A 16,038-nucleotide genomic window follows, 5' to 3' on the forward strand; every position below is an offset into this window, starting at 1 on the left:
CTCGCTCATCTATACTGAACACCATATGCCAAGGTGTGTGAGGGCTGACTGACAAGCTATTGTGAAGCAGCTCACCATCAAAATGAACCATAGGGCTACCAGTTGTGTGTCCCCAGAGTATAATAATAGCACTGAAGGAGTCTGTGGGGTCACTGTGGAGCATTATACTGAGGGTCCGTCTAGAGAGCATATTATATTGTGTGGGGCCACTGTAGAGCATTATACTGGGGGTCCCTCTAGAAAGCATATTATATTGTGTGGGGCCACTGTGGAGCATTATACTGGGGGTCCCTCTAGAGCGCATATTATATTGTGTGGGGCCACTGTGTAGCATTATATGATAATTCTGTGTGGATTGAACTTGGTATCTGGGTTAGTTTGACAAGGTGAAATCAAAGTAAGGCTAAGGCACAACATAGCGTCTCGCAGCAAAAAAGTTCTTCCCGCACTACCTTGCACAGAAAGTTTAAAGATTTTTTCTCTGCAGACTTTCTGCTTCAATTATATCTATAAGGAAAATATTTGTTTTTGTACCGTGTTAGCCAGTGGGTAGGAAATATAAAAAAACAAATAACTTGAGAGTCTTCAGCAGGTGATACCTTTTTTAATGGCTAACTAATAATGATGGTAGATTACAACGTTTCAAAGCTCTCGGCTTCTTCTTCAGGTATATCTAAAAACAATTTCTGAAGGATGCATATTTATGTACAGAGGGACACAGTAATAGAATTCTAGGTAGGAGGGTGGAATAAGGTTATTGGTTATACAACTAAACAATTCATCAGTCTGCGATGTTCTTATCAGTTCAGAGAATGTCTTTTATGGTTGTTTCAGTTCAGTGATTTCTGTAGGATGCCATGAACCCATGTGAAAGATTCATCCCTTTCTTGAGACACCAATGACATGAAAATTTTGTTTTTAAGAGGGAATTTTAAATCCAGGAAAGAGAGACGGATTTATGATTACAAGTTTATGACCTTGTTTAACACTCTTGAGAAAGTGATTGCGGTGGTCACACTGGCAGACACAGTTTGGTTTTCTCCTGCGAGGGACAAATCCATGACACTGTGCAAAATCTTAAAGAAGAAAATTAGCCATGGCAGAACAAGAACAACTGTAGGAATGAGGTCACTGTGTCCTTACATGAAAAGGGAACACCAGTTAATTTTGGAAAATAGGATTCCCAGTGGCACTGGCAGGGAAACTGAGCAAGACTGTCCTATGGTGGTAGGTGGTATGGTGGTAGTTACACCACTGTGCAGTGAGTTAGATCAAACAGTGGGCAATAAAGCTTTGTAAATTTTTGCATAAGACTGTAAAATGGAATATGTATAATTCTGATATAATTGGCGCACATACAGTAATAGATATTGATGTTGCTTTATTATTAAGTTCGTTTTTCAGCTAGACAGATATGGCCTACAAAATCTATGATGTGGTCCAACAGGTTATATTACAATTATAGACCACTATCAGTTTTTATTCTAGCTATTTCTATAAAACTACAGACAATGGTGAGAGTTTATTTGCACATTTTTTGCGCTTTTTTTTAATTGTGCTTTTTTTGCCCCACCAATATGTATGTCTAATTTACTAAAAAGACAAAAATGCATAACACATCTTACACAACGTGCCCCTAATAAAAATTGTGATTCCACTGTTAATATTTCAGTCTTTTTTATGCTGTCCATGTACCACAGTGCGTCTTTTAAAATAGGCACACTTTGTGAAGGTAGGAAAAAAATGTTACTCAAAATCCATGCCATTTTGCCTAGAAAACAGTCCCAAATGAGAAATACATACAGTGTTGGCCAAAAGTATTGGCACCCCTGCAATTCTGTCAGATAATACATTACTTTTGGCCAAGACTGTATTTCATCAGCAGGACAAAACATGAACAAAGGAACAAACTAAGCCAAAAAGCACAAACCCTGTCTTGACCTAGTCCGCACATTGCATACAAAAAAACTAAAACTACAACAAAATCAAATTGCCTTGTTAAAAACCCTTTACAAAGTTCTCTTTAGGCTTTTAATTGAGCATGTGTTCCTCTTAGGATATTTCATAAACCTTTCTGACATTTCAGTGGGATTATTCATTTTTTAAGACTTTTTCATTAGTTTTTATAATTGTTTCTGTGAGTCTGCCTAAACGCAGAAGACTGTCTTGAAGCTATTTAGAATAATGTCAGGAGTTAACGGTCCAAAATAACAGCACACTTTCTGAACTTTAAAGGCTGTCGACCCCTAGCGTATGTATTCTTCATGAATTGTACAGGGTAAAACGACAGCATCCTCTATAAAATGATGTGAGTTTTACATCATAGTCAGATAAGAATAACACCTTGGGCTTTCTCCTGCTACCTGGTGTTCAAGAGATGTGTGGATTACCATGGACTTATATTCACTGCAAGACGCCAGAAGGGCAATGCATGCTCATTACTGGGATAAGTTCACGAACTAGAATAGAGCTCATGACAAAATATCTATTTCTTCATGATTTACATAAACAGGTAGTTTTATGCCAGTAGAGGGAAAAAAAATCCTACTGACAAAAACACATGTTCAGCGTGCTGCATATTAAAACCCAGCATATAAGAAGGTGTAAAACTAAACCTGATAACGGTGATCTTTTCACATTGTGAACTCATTTTTAAAGGGGCTCTATCACTAGGAAAAGTCATTTTTAACTAATCACATTTTTCCATAGGCTTTAGAAAGTCTATTCCACACCTACATTTAGTATGTAGATTGCCTCAGTGGTTTCTGAATAAGTCCGTTTTTATTCATATGCTAATTAGACTGGTGCATGATACATCGTGCACTCCTCTCCTGTTGTTTCCTATGAGCCCAGCACAGGCTCCTCCAAGGGCACCTCCTTCTACAAGCCTGCTCTGTTGTGCCTAGCTCTTCTATGTAGGTGTTACATGCTGGTCACATGTACTCAGTGACGAAAAAATAAAACGTTTAGAAGGAGTTGTTGGTATATAAAAAACAATGATAGCTTGCCAAAGGTGTTTTCTAGTAGGTCACATAAATGCTAGATTGGCTATAAACCTTGTGTGCAGGAAGGCCTAAGAAGGGTTGCAATTTGGTGGACAACTTACTTGGAATCCTTGCTGTGATTGGGTAAGTAGTGTGCTAAAAAATGCCAGTTGGAAGCCTTGTCATGAGAGGAATCACATGACTGCTGGATGTCCTGCACAAATCCCTGAGCTCTTAACTGTCCCTCATATCACTACTAGGGGTGATCAACTGTTGTATGTGCAGACTCCTGAAATAGTCACAAGAGCAGTCAGGGCAATGGGCCTCTCTACAGCCATGGCAGGAATAAAACATTGCACACAAGACCTCCATACTAAAACCTGTCCAGTGTCAGATTGTCTTCTGATGTTGGAGTTAATTTCTTCCTGGCTTTTCTCCTGATTGTTTCTTAAACACTTCTACACATCACTGCAGTGCCACAGATCCCCAGAAACAAAGTGATAGCAACGTATACATTTTTTTTTCTTTTTGTTATGTAGATTATGAGCCCCATATAGGGATCACAATGTACATTCTTTTTCCTATCAGTATGTCTTTGTAGAATGGGGGGAAATCAACGCCAACATGGGGAGAACATACAAACTCCTTGCAGATGTTGTTCCTGGCAGGATTCGAACCCAGGACTCCAGCGCTGCAAGGCTGCAGTGCTAACCACAGAGCCACCGTGTTGCCCCAGCAATGTATACATTTAGGTTCAGAAATATTTGGACAGTGACCAGGTCTGGCTCCAGGTTTGTGTGGGCCCTTGAGTGACAGAGCTTCAGTGGGCCCCTTTTGGAGCACCACCTCCTCTAAATTAAGTTCATAGCACCTGTTATTAGATGCTGCTCCACTGATTCCAGCTGGACTTTTTTCTCTAGTATCCACTGTTCCCAAGCAATAATCACAGTTAGTTTTCATGTCTGATATGCAATATAAGCTCTGTAATGTCAGAAGTAGAGTGTCAGACAAGGGTATGATTCAGAGCTCCAATCAGTGGCAGCCAATGTCAGGGGGCAGAATACCACCCCTTGTCTGCCAGAGCCTAAATAGCATATCAGGCACCAAAACTAACAGCATTGATTGCTTAGGTATGGTGGGGTCTAGACAAAAAAATGTAAACTGTACCAGAATGCATGGAGTAGCATCTATTGATGCAAATAGTGGACTTGTTGGAGGTACTGAAAGATCCTCTTTAAGAAGATTTTCTTAAAACAACATTAATCTGGGCCTAATCAGCAGCAGAAAGTCGCAACTTAATGCATGCAACACAGGTAGCCTGTGGATGGAAAACAGAAGAGGAAAATGAAGAGGAATTCTTCTTCATTTTCCACTATCTGAACTTCCCCTTAAAGAAGTATTGGAGTGGTGCAAATGAGTTAGATTGTACACCATAGAAAAGGTTGCTGAAATGATTTAGGTGGAAGATGATGAGGGTATGCAATTGTATTTGTCTTGACTTGGTTGAGGAAAAAGTAACCAAAACATTCTTGCTTTGGAGGCAGCTGAAAGTAGTAAGGACTTGCTTCAAAGGCAGTGTAAAATCATAGGTTACCATAAGACAGCAGCATCGTGAGACTGAGAAAAGCATGAAGGCATTAACTGTTAAGTCAGATAGAAAGCTGAATAAGGTAAGGGAACAATGTGGAATTCTGCTTCAGCAATACTGAGGAGAATAAGGAGGGTATAGCCAGTAGACAGATTGTCTTGGCCGTGTTTGCAATGTTCTTTGCTGATGTTCTACAGAAACAGACACAGATATAAACTGTATTCCTATTCCTAATAAGGTGCATACTGTCCATTTTATGCTCGGTATATTATGCAATAAAGAAATTATTGTTACGGCCAATTCGCAAATACAAATTCTACCTGTAAGACACACAGGGATAAAAACAAAACAAAACAGGGCACTGTACAGCATGGTCTATGCTCCTCACCTTGTGATTTATAACAATGACCCTTGTTTTCTGGTTTACTGCTGAATATCGGAGAATGGAAGATTTGCCTGAATATGCTTTGCCATCTGTTATTCTAACTATTCATAGTTACAAATTAGACTATAAGAGTCTTGCAATACAAAATAAACACATTTGCAGAGTGTAAGAATTGTAGTACACAACAGTATGTCATATACAGCAGATGGGGTGTAAAAATAGAAACTTTCACATTGATGTCCTTTCTTAATACATACCCATGTATATAAAGTACATATTTCTACAGTCATGGCCAAAAGTTTTGAGAATGATACAAATATTAATTTTTACAAAGTCTACTGCTTCAGTTTTTCTAATGGCAATTTGCATATACTCTAGAATGTTATAAAGAGTGATCAGCTTAACAGCAATTACTTGAAAGTCAATATTTGCCTAGAAAATGAACTTTATCCCCCAAAACACCAACATCAACATCAACATCTCAACATCATTGCAGCCCTGCCTTAAAAGGACCAGCTAACATCGTTTCAGTGATTGCTCCATTATCACAGGTGTGGGTGTTGATGAGGACAGGGCTGGAGATCAATCTGTCATGATTAAGTAAGAATGACACCACTGTACACTTTAAAAGGAGGCTGGTGCTTGACATCATTGTTTCTCTTCTGTTAACCATGGTTATCTCTAAAGAAACACGTGCAGTCATCATTGCACTGCACAAAAATGGCCTAACAAGGAAGAGTATCGCAGCTAGAAAGATTGCACCTCAGTCAACAATCTATTGCATCATCAAGAACTTCAAGGAGAGAGGTTCCATTGTTGGAAAAAAGGCTCCAGGGCACCCAAGAAAGACCAGCAAGCACCAGGACCTTCTCTTAAAAGTGTTTCAGCTGCGGGATCGGGCTACCAGCAGTGCAGAGCTTGCTGAGGAATGGCAGCAGGCAGGTGTGAGTGCATCTGCACGCACTGTGAGGCAGAGACTCTTGGAGCAAGGCCTGGTCTCAAGGAGGGCAGCAAAGAAGCCACTTCTCTCCAGAAAAAACATCAGGGACAGACTGATATTCTGCAAAAGGTACAGGGAGTGGACTGCTGAGGACTGGGGTAAAGTCATTTTCTCTGATGAATCCCCTTTTCGATTGTTTGGGACATCTGGAAAATAGCTTATTCGGAGAAGACGAGGTGAGCGCTACCACCAGTCTTGTCTCATGCCAACTGTAAAGCATCCTGAAACCATTCATGTGTGGGGTTGCTTCTCAGCCAAGGGAATCGGCTCTCTCACAATCTTGCCTAAAAACACAGTCATGAATAAAGAATGGTACCAGAATGTCCTCCAAGATCAACTTCTCCCAACCGTCCAAGAGCAGTTTGGCGATCAACAATGCCTTTTCCAGCATGATGGAGCACCTTGCCATAAAGCAAAGGTGATAACTAAATGGCTCAGGGAACAAAACATTGAGATTTTGGGTCCATGGTCTGGAAACTCCCCAGATCTTAATCCCATTAAGAACTTGTGGTCAATCATCAAGAGACGGGTGGACAAACAAAAACCTACAAATTCTGACAAAATGCAAGCATTGATCGTGCAAGAATGGACTGCTATCAGTCAGGATTTGGTCCAGAAGTGGATTGAGAGCATGCCAGGGAGAATTGCAGAGGTCCTGAAGAAGAAGGGTCAACACTGCAAATATTGACTTGCTGCATTAACTCATTCTAACTGTCAATATAAGCTTTTGTTACTGATAATATGATTGCAATTATATTTCTGTATGTGATAAAAACATCTGACAAACACACATAAAAACCAGAGGGCAGCAGATCATGTGAAAATAGAAGATTTGTGTCATTCTCAAAACTTTTGGCCATAACTGTATGTATACCTACAGGTAGTAAGTAGAGATGAGCGAGTAGTGAAATATTCGAGATTCGATATTCGTTTCGAGTAGAGGCTCAATATTCGGCTACTCGGTCGAATATCGAATCCCATTATAGTCTATGGGAAAAAATGCTCGTTTCAGGGGAAACCCCTATTCAACTAAAGAAGAGTCACTAAGTCCACGAATAGCGGGAGGAGAGTGTTTAGGAGGAGTGCTGTGCAGTTAAAGCGCACAGACCCCATTGTAGTCTATGGGATCCGTGTGCTTTAACTGCACAGCGCTTGCAGTTGCGCTGATATTCCGTTCGGGGGGGTCCTCCTGCGGACTCCTTCCGGATGCTAATGTGAACTGGCCCTTACTCATCATGCAGAACCAGCATTGATTCGCCGAATGCTATACAGTGTATAGCATTCGGCAAATCAATGCTGGTTCTGCAGCAGGCTCGTCCTTGCTAGACGAGAGAGCTGGCAGCTTGCGTTTATGCGGGAGTTGACTTTTTCTCATAGGAGTGCATTGACCAGCATTGATTGGCCAGTGTACAGCATTCAGGCAATCAATGCTGGTTCTGCCGGAGGCTCGTCTGTGAGGAGGCAGAGTCTGAGATTGGACCACAGCAGTCTCCATTGTGGTCTGATCTTAGACTCCGCCTCCTCACAGACGAGCCTGCTGCAGAACCAGTGTTGAATGGCCAGATGCAGTACACTGTATAGCATTCGGCTCAACGCTGGTCATTTACTACAAAGATTGTTCCATGATTGAACAAAGGACTTATTTACTGCACTGCTAAACATGCTGTTTACTTAAAACCACACGCATTTTCCTCCTTCAGAAAACTAGCGAGAACCACATGGTAATTTATCTACCTCAGTATATTTATTAAATTCGTTGCTCTTACCAAAAATTTCAGAACAAATGAAAAAAATCAAAAAATCTTACAGATCTCTGATGTTAACAAGATAGCATTATGTTGATATAATGATAATGTAAAGGATCCAGGAAGCAAAGCATTTGGTTTAGGGTGAGCGTAACCAGCGGACCAGAAGAAAACTCATTCAATTACCCTCATCTTGTGAATTTGGGACCACCAAGGTGCCAGGTCATCAAATATGCCAGACTGCTGGATGTTTCCTATGAGAAAAAGTCAGCAGGCTCGTCCTTGCTAGTCGGGAGAGCTGGCAGCTTGCGTTTACGCGGGAGCTGACTTTTTCTCATAGGAATGCATTGAACAGTGTTGATTGGCCGAACACTATACAGTGTACAGCATTCAGCCAATCAACACTGGTTATGCCGGAGGCTCGCCTGTGAGGAGGAAGAGTCTAAGATCGCACCACAATGGAGACTGCTGTGGTCTGATCTTAGACCCCGCCTCCTCACAGACAAGCCTCTGGCAGAACCAGGGTTGATTGGCCGAATTCTGTACACTGGCCAATCAATGCTGGTCAATGCATTCCTAGAGGAAAAAGTCAGCTCCCGCATAAACGCAAGCTGCCAGCTCTCCCGACTAGCAATTACGAGCCTGCTGCAGAACCAGCGTTGATTTGCCGAATGCTATAGCATTTGGCAAATCAACGCTGGTTCTGAATCGAATCTTTACTGCGAATAGCGATAGTATTCGAACGAGTATGAGTATTTCAAATACCGTAGTATTCGTTCGAATACCTACTCGATCAAATACTACTCGCTCATCTCTAGTAGTAAGCTGCCTTCCAATTGCCCCACAGCTGTCTGCAGAACATCATTGAAACATGAATTACTGGGAGTGGCTGCCATGTTCCTTTTCTGGTGGAGAATTGAAATCATAGGCTTTACATATACATTACTCCAGCAGGTAACTATTAAAAAAGAAAAAAATCATAAGGAGCCTGACGGGTTCCCTAAGATTCCAGGCCCTGTGACAGCGGCTACAACTACTAACCCAGTATTTACGCCACTGGGCAGAATAACCTAAAGACCAGTAAATAACAAAGCTAGCAACAATTGTGTATGTTATGCTACTTAAACATGTGTTTACAACTACATTTTGGAAGAGTTTTACTGGAACTTCAAAATGAATGGCTTTTCTTTAGAATAGACTATTAATATCAGATATGTTTTAACCCCAAGCAAACTGCCACTTAAGTAACTTCACGGAGAGGTGCGTCTCGTTTATTTTTTTACCAGGAGACATATATTTTGGGACTGAGCTGCAGCCATAACATCCATAACCAAAAGTACAGAGCTATACTTGCTAAACAATAGATTACATAACCCAAAAAGAAGAAAGATAACTAAGGGTGTGTTCACATACATACGTAGCAAGGGTTAACATGACTCATCATATGTTAACTCTTTCGATGGTTTTTCAATGGCTTTTGTTGTTTTCTGAGATAGGATATCATCTCTCAGAAAGTTATCATACTGTAGGAAATCAAGTCAAACCTGTGCTACATTTGTACATCAATTGTATCAGTATAAGGCCTGGTTCACATATGCGTTCGGTATTCCGTTCAGGGAGTCCGCATGGGGACCAACCAAACGGAATACCGAAAGCATTGACAAGCGATGAGCTTATGACAGCACATGGACCCCATAGACTATAATGGGATCTGTGTGTTTTCCACGCGCTGTCCGCATGAGTCATGCAGAGAGAAAGTACTTCATGAACTACTTTCCTCTCCTCATGACTTGTGCGGAGACTGTATGAAAAACACATAGGCCCCATTATAGTCTATGGGGTCTGTGTGCTTTCAGTGCTCACTGCTTGTCAATGTGTTCAGTATTCTGTTCGGGGGGTCCCAATGCGGACTCCCCAAATGGAATACCGAACGAAGATGTGAGTTGGGCAAAAGTTGTCATCAGGCTTTTCTATTTACAAATTTCTACTACAAAACTATAAGTCATTAGTTGTCATCAGTTTTTTCAACTCTGGTCCACAAGAAGGTACTACGAACCCCCAAAACTCATTCCTTTTCTCACCTGGTCCTGATGTCATCATTGAAAATCAGGCGCAATGGGAACGAGCCTAGTAAGTAAAAGGACAGATCATTGATGTACCGTTTGTGTAACCATTAGAGATGAGCGAACAGTGTTCTATCGAACACATGTTCGATCGGATATCAGGGTGTTCGCCATGTTCGAATCGAATCGAACACCGCGTGGTAAAGTGCGCCAAAATTCGATTCCCCTCCCACCTTCCCTGGCGCCTTTTTTGCACCAATAACAGCGCAGGGGAGGTGGGACAGGAACTACGACACTGGGGGCATTGAAAAAAATTGGAAAAAGTCATTGGCTGCCGAAATCAGGTGACCTCCATTTTAGACGAATAGTGGATTTCAAATCCGGGTCATATGAGAATGTGAACTTTGTGACTATGAGACAGGGATAGCTGTACAGGCAGGGATAGCTAGGGATAACCTTTATTTAGGGGGGAATGTTATTAAAAATAACTTTTTGGGGCTCTATCGGGTGTGTAATTGTGATTTTTGTGAGATAAACTTTTTCCCATAGGGATGCATTGGCCAGCGCTGATTGGCCGAATTCCGTACTCTGGCCAATCAGTGCTGGCCAATGCATTCTATTAGCTTGATGAAGCAGAGTGTGCACAAGGGTTCAAGCGCACCCTCGGCTCTGATGTAGCAGAGCTGAGGCTGCACAAGGGTTCAAGCGCACCCTCGGCTCTGATGTAGGAGAGCCGAGGGTGCACTTGAACCCTTGTGCACCCTCGGCTCTGCTACATCAGAGCCGAGGGTGCGCTTGAACCCTTGTGCACACTCTGCTTCATCAAGCTAATAGAATGCATTGGCCAGCGCTGATTGGCCAATGCATTCTATTAGCCCGATGAAGTAGAGCTGAATGTGTGTGCTAAGCACACACATTCAGCTCTACTTCATCGGGCTAATAGAATGCATTGGCCAGCGCTGATTGGCCAGAGTACGGAATTCGGCCAATCAGCGCTGGCTCTGCTGGAGGAGGCGGAGTCTAAGATCGCTCCACACCAGTCTCCATTCAGGTCCGACCTTAGACTCCGCCTCCTCCAGCAGAGCCAGCGCTGATTGGCCGAATTCCGTACTCTGGCCAATCAGCACTGGCTAATGCATTGTATTGGCGTGATGAAGCAGTGCTGAATGTGTGTGCTTAGCACACACATTCAGCTCTACTTCATCGGGCTAATAGAATGCATTGAATTCATCGGGCTAATAGAATGCATTGGCCAATCAGCGCTGGCCAATGCATTCTATTAGCGTGAACTGAGTTTGCACAGGGGTTCTAGTGCACCCTCGGCTCTGCTACATCAGATTGCTACATCTGATGTAGCAGTGCCGAGTGTGCATCAGATGTGTAGTTGAGCAAAACTGACTCAGCACTGCTAAGTCTCTGCATTCGCATAGGAATGCATTGGCCAGCCTTCGGCCAATCAGCGCTGGCTCTGCCGGAGGAGGCGGAGTCTAAGGTCGGACCTGAATGGAGACTGGTGTGGAGCGATCTTAGACTCCGCCTCCTCCAGCAGAGCCAGCGCTGATTGGTCGAGTTCCGTACTCTGGCCAATCAGCACTAGCCAATGCATTTCTATGGGGAAAAGTTGGCTTGCGAAAATCGCAAACTGACAGGGATTTCCATGAAATAAAGTGACTTTTATGCCCCCAGACATGCTTCCCCTGCTGTCCCAGTGTCATTCCAGGGTGTTGGTATCATTTCCTGGGGTGTCATAGTGGACTTGGTGACCCTCCAGACACGAATTTGGGTTTCCCCCTTAACGAGTTTATGTTCCCCATAGACTATAATGGGGTTCGAAACCCATTCGAACACTCGAACAGTGAGCGGCTGTTCGAATCGAATTTCGAACCTCGAACATTTTAGTGTTCGCTCATCTCTAGTAACCATACCTTCCAACTTCTTGCAGCATCTTATGATCTTCTGGCATCCTCTTCCGGCATCTAGCACACTCCCCAGAGTCACCCTGAGGCCTATGATTGGGCCTCAGTGGTCAGCTGGTAAACACAGACATCCTCACACTTGGATTTTAGATTGGCATATGCAAATATACCTTAGCTAGTCAAAGGGATGGAGAGCACTTTCAACTAGTCATGAACTTTTTGCTCTAAATCATGGCTTGAGAGGCCAGGGGTTAAATAAGGGTATCAGACTGACTTCTGAGAGTGATGGACATGCCAATCAGTATGATGACTGTGTGCCTAAATAACGCTGTTTCTTATCCCCATAACTAGTTAAGGTAAAATTGCATATGGCAATCTAAGCTTTAAATGCTTATAACTTGATTCTTCAGAAACAAATCTTAATGAGAGGCACTTTAGGAAAAATCCTTTCTGGATGCTACTGCCATAACCCGGTGGAGGAGACCGGTGGATGGAAGTTATAGTGGCGGATGCTGTGCCACTTGCTAAGCCAAGCACACTCCACATACACTCCAATCCCACTCTAGGGCCAGACACAATCAAGGGTGGTCCTGCAGCTCTACCAGATGTTGGTGATAGTAGTAGTATTCCCCGGGGCACTTCCTGTTAGAGAGGGAGACCTTTTCTCTCTGAGACAATGTGGTGGTGTTTGGAAGGGCCCTGATGGTAATGCAGGTAGGACTCAGGAGTCCGGAGGTGCAGTGAAACCACGTAATTGTTTATTAACTCAAGTAAGCAACAAACCAGCAGCTTGTAGATGGGTGTTGTAGAGCACCGTCCAATCCCCCTGCCTTGGTTCTAGGAGGCTGCCCAGGGATTTTCCAGGCTCTGCTATGAAGTCCACAACTACTCCTCCTCTCCTGCCACTCCCAACCTGGAATGGTGGGGATAGTAGTGGAGCAGGGAGTCCTGAGTCCTGACAGGGATCTGGTTACCTGGATACTAGTCCCAAATAAGTTCCTCCTGTCAGTGTCCTCCGTTGTCGCTCCTGGCATGGCTGGTAAAAGCTCCAACAGAGATGATCAGCAATATTCCCTGTCTCAGGGCTGTCTCTGGATGAGCCTGGGGTGATAACTAAACCTCCTAGAGCAGTGGTTCTCAACCTTTCTAATGCCGTGACCCCGCAATACAGTTCCTCTTGTTGCGGTGACCCAGTTCAGTTTGTAATGTGTGTCCATAACGGGGGTGCATTCCAGCTGAATAGTACTGCTGCTGACAGTAGTGCGGCTTTTCAGTGGTTAAAGCCATCGGAAATATGTATTTTCTGATGGCTTTAGGCATACCTCCCAACTTTTGAAGATTAGAAAGGGATAAAATATGCAGCGCGCCGCGGCAAATTTAGTTCCACCCACTTTTATGTTGACTCCACCCACTCATTCATTTTTCATGTGCTCCCACACAGTATAATCCTCCTACAGTCACCCATACATTATATGTCCCCTCGCCATCTCCCACCCAGTTTCATATAACCCCTTCATCTGCCCCCAGTTTCATGTCCCCCCTCCGTCTCTGCCCCCAGTTTTATGTCCCCCATCTCTTCCCCAGTTTCATGTCCCCCCATTGTCATGCCATACCCCCCTTCATCTGCCCACAGTTTCATGTCCCCCCATCTCTTCCCCCAGTTTCATGTCCCCATCTGTTCCCCAGTTTCATGTTCCCCTATCTCTGCCCAGAGCTTCAAGTCCCTCCATCTCTGCCCCCAGTATCATGCCGTCCCCCCTTCATCTGCCCAGAGTTTTATTTCCCTCCATCTCTGCCCCTAGTGTCATGCCGTTCCCCCCTTCATCTGCCCCAGTGTCATGCCATCCCCCCCTTCATCTGCCCCAGTGTCATGCCATCCCCCCCTTCATCTGCCCCTTCATTATGTTCCACCTTAATGTTTAAAACAAAGAAAACTCTTTTACTCACCTTCCAACGCTCCCCCGCCACTCTCTACGCAGTCTCGCTCACTCATATAGTTGTAGGCGCGATGTGACATCATCACATCGCAGCTACACTGCAGAAGCCGCAGCGCAGCGTTAAAGCAGGAGCTGGCTGTGACAGCTCCTACTTTAATCGCCTGTGTGTTCAACTCATCGGCGTCCTCCGGGCGCTGATAAGTTGAAACTGGGACATACCTCCCACCGACCGGGATGGTTGGAAGGTATGCTTTAGGCGACCCCTGTGTTTTGGTTGTTCGACCACTGCCGGGGTCGCGACCCACAGGTTGAGAACTGCTGTCCTAGAGGCTGTACTGGTGGCCGTTGAGTTCCAGTTCTGGTCTTCACCCTGCACAGCCCAGCATGGACTGCCTAGGGTAACTGCTCTCTCTGAACTAGTCTTCAATGGTTTCTGTGGAGATTATAGTCTCTTACAATCCTGCCCAGCGGCCTGTAATTGGCCAGGGCTGAACCAAGGCAAGGTTTTGAACAGTGAGGGATAAAAATAACAAGCGAAAACTGCAAAATATAGACATGGAGCACAGAACTTAGGAGACAGGACAAATCAACATAACCTGGAGGCACAACAGACAAACTCTTAAAGCAGCAGCACTCCAGGATGCTGCACTAAAACTTCTGGAGTGGAAAAAAACAAATGGCCGTTTCCCTTTAAGAGATAGTGTATACATTTTAAGCTTCTCTTACAAGTACCTTCCTGCCACTCATATTAGATCCTACTCATATGCCAAGCGCAGTGACTGCAACCTCATCACTTTCTCTTCCTTTAGCTACTTACTGATCTTCTTTCCTCCATCCCTCACACTGTGCAGTTATGCCTGAATGTATTTGAGCTTGAAGCTGTTCTTTTGTGTAGGCTCTGTCCTACCCAAGTTTACATGTATTCTATTAGTCCCTATGTATACATTTACTTTACTAATACCTTATACATTCTCATGTCCTCACTGTTGTAATCAAGAATACATTTTATTTCAATGTGTGAATTAAGCTGTACATAAAAATACATGGAAATCAGTTAAATCAGACCAGGCCTTTCCTTTCACATAAGACAATACAGAGTGTAGCCTGTCCCATGTGTAAAAAGTATATATTGTAACATAAATTATATATTCTAACATTAATGAATGGATTCTGTGGAATAAGGAGGCGTTATGAAGAGGTTAAGCAGAAGGATGAAAGGGTAGAAACAACATCTGCATGCTGATTCATCCATTTCTCTCAGTGTTACCTGGCAGAGATTCCTATCAGGTGTGCAAGAAATGGTTAGACAAGCGCGGCAGTCAGCACAATAGTAGTGAACAAAGCATTGCAGAAAAAAACATGTTATGTGCTGAGCTGAGTAAATGTGATATGTGAGTTATAGAGGAAAGGCTTTGGAAAAGGCTGACATAGAACAAAATCATACAGGTATAAATCCGCTTGTCTCATCAGTTTTTTCTATGCGAGACACCTCCAGTAAAATACAGCTACAATATATGGTTATATCCCGTATCAAACCCAAAATAATGTATTGTTGTGAAGGCACTTCACATATTTAAATAAATACTTACATATCAGTCTTTCTACTAAAATATTACAAAATAGAATCTGTAGACTGATATATATTTATACTAGAAAAAAAATCAAATACCAAACATCCACTATCCCTTATAGTATGATATTCCACTATAATACACTCATTATACATACATTGCCATCTATATTCCTACATTAGATTAGTTATACGAAATAACTGTAGAGTTCCCTCAAATTACAATATTAGTTTGTTTTGTGAAGATTATGTTAAGAGAGTTGTCTTGCAGTGAATGTCAGCAGCGGTCACAGGCTGGGTATCAGTAACATCCCTGCTGATATGTCATCAGTACCCAACATATGACCACTGAACTTGCAGTGCTTGGGTGAACTCCACTTCTTCTTCTCAAGACAGTCACATCATGGTCATTAGTCACAAGGCCAGTGTTAGGACTGTGCGGCAGGTGCGGCCAAGGGATTAGGGTCACAGCCTGTTCTGCTATTACTGCTCAGTCCAGCATGGCTGGGGTTAATTGCCTTGCAGCCAATAGGCATGGCCGGTTTCCTGACAGTGATGCTAACCTATGAGCACCTGGTGTGGGCACCTGGGCTTGCTGTTTAGACCCGCCTTTCCTCTGTTTAAGGAGGCAGGTTTGTTTGCCCAGTGCCTTAGCCTTAAATCAGAATTGTGCACATCGGTGCAAACGTTAGTTTGACAGTAAGCTGCCTTAGCTATGTAGGTCCTTAGATAGAATTGTTCCCTAGATAGAAATGTTTCCTTAGTTTAGTACCCAGGGAACTCCTACCTTAGCTACTCTGCCACCTGTAATGCTTCAACAGCAGGTGGCTGTAGTGGGTGCAACCCAGGA

This window comes from Leptodactylus fuscus, chromosome 3, assembly GCF_031893055.1.
Source record: "Leptodactylus fuscus isolate aLepFus1 chromosome 3, aLepFus1.hap2, whole genome shotgun sequence".
NCBI lineage: Eukaryota > Metazoa > Chordata > Amphibia > Anura > Leptodactylidae > Leptodactylus > Leptodactylus fuscus.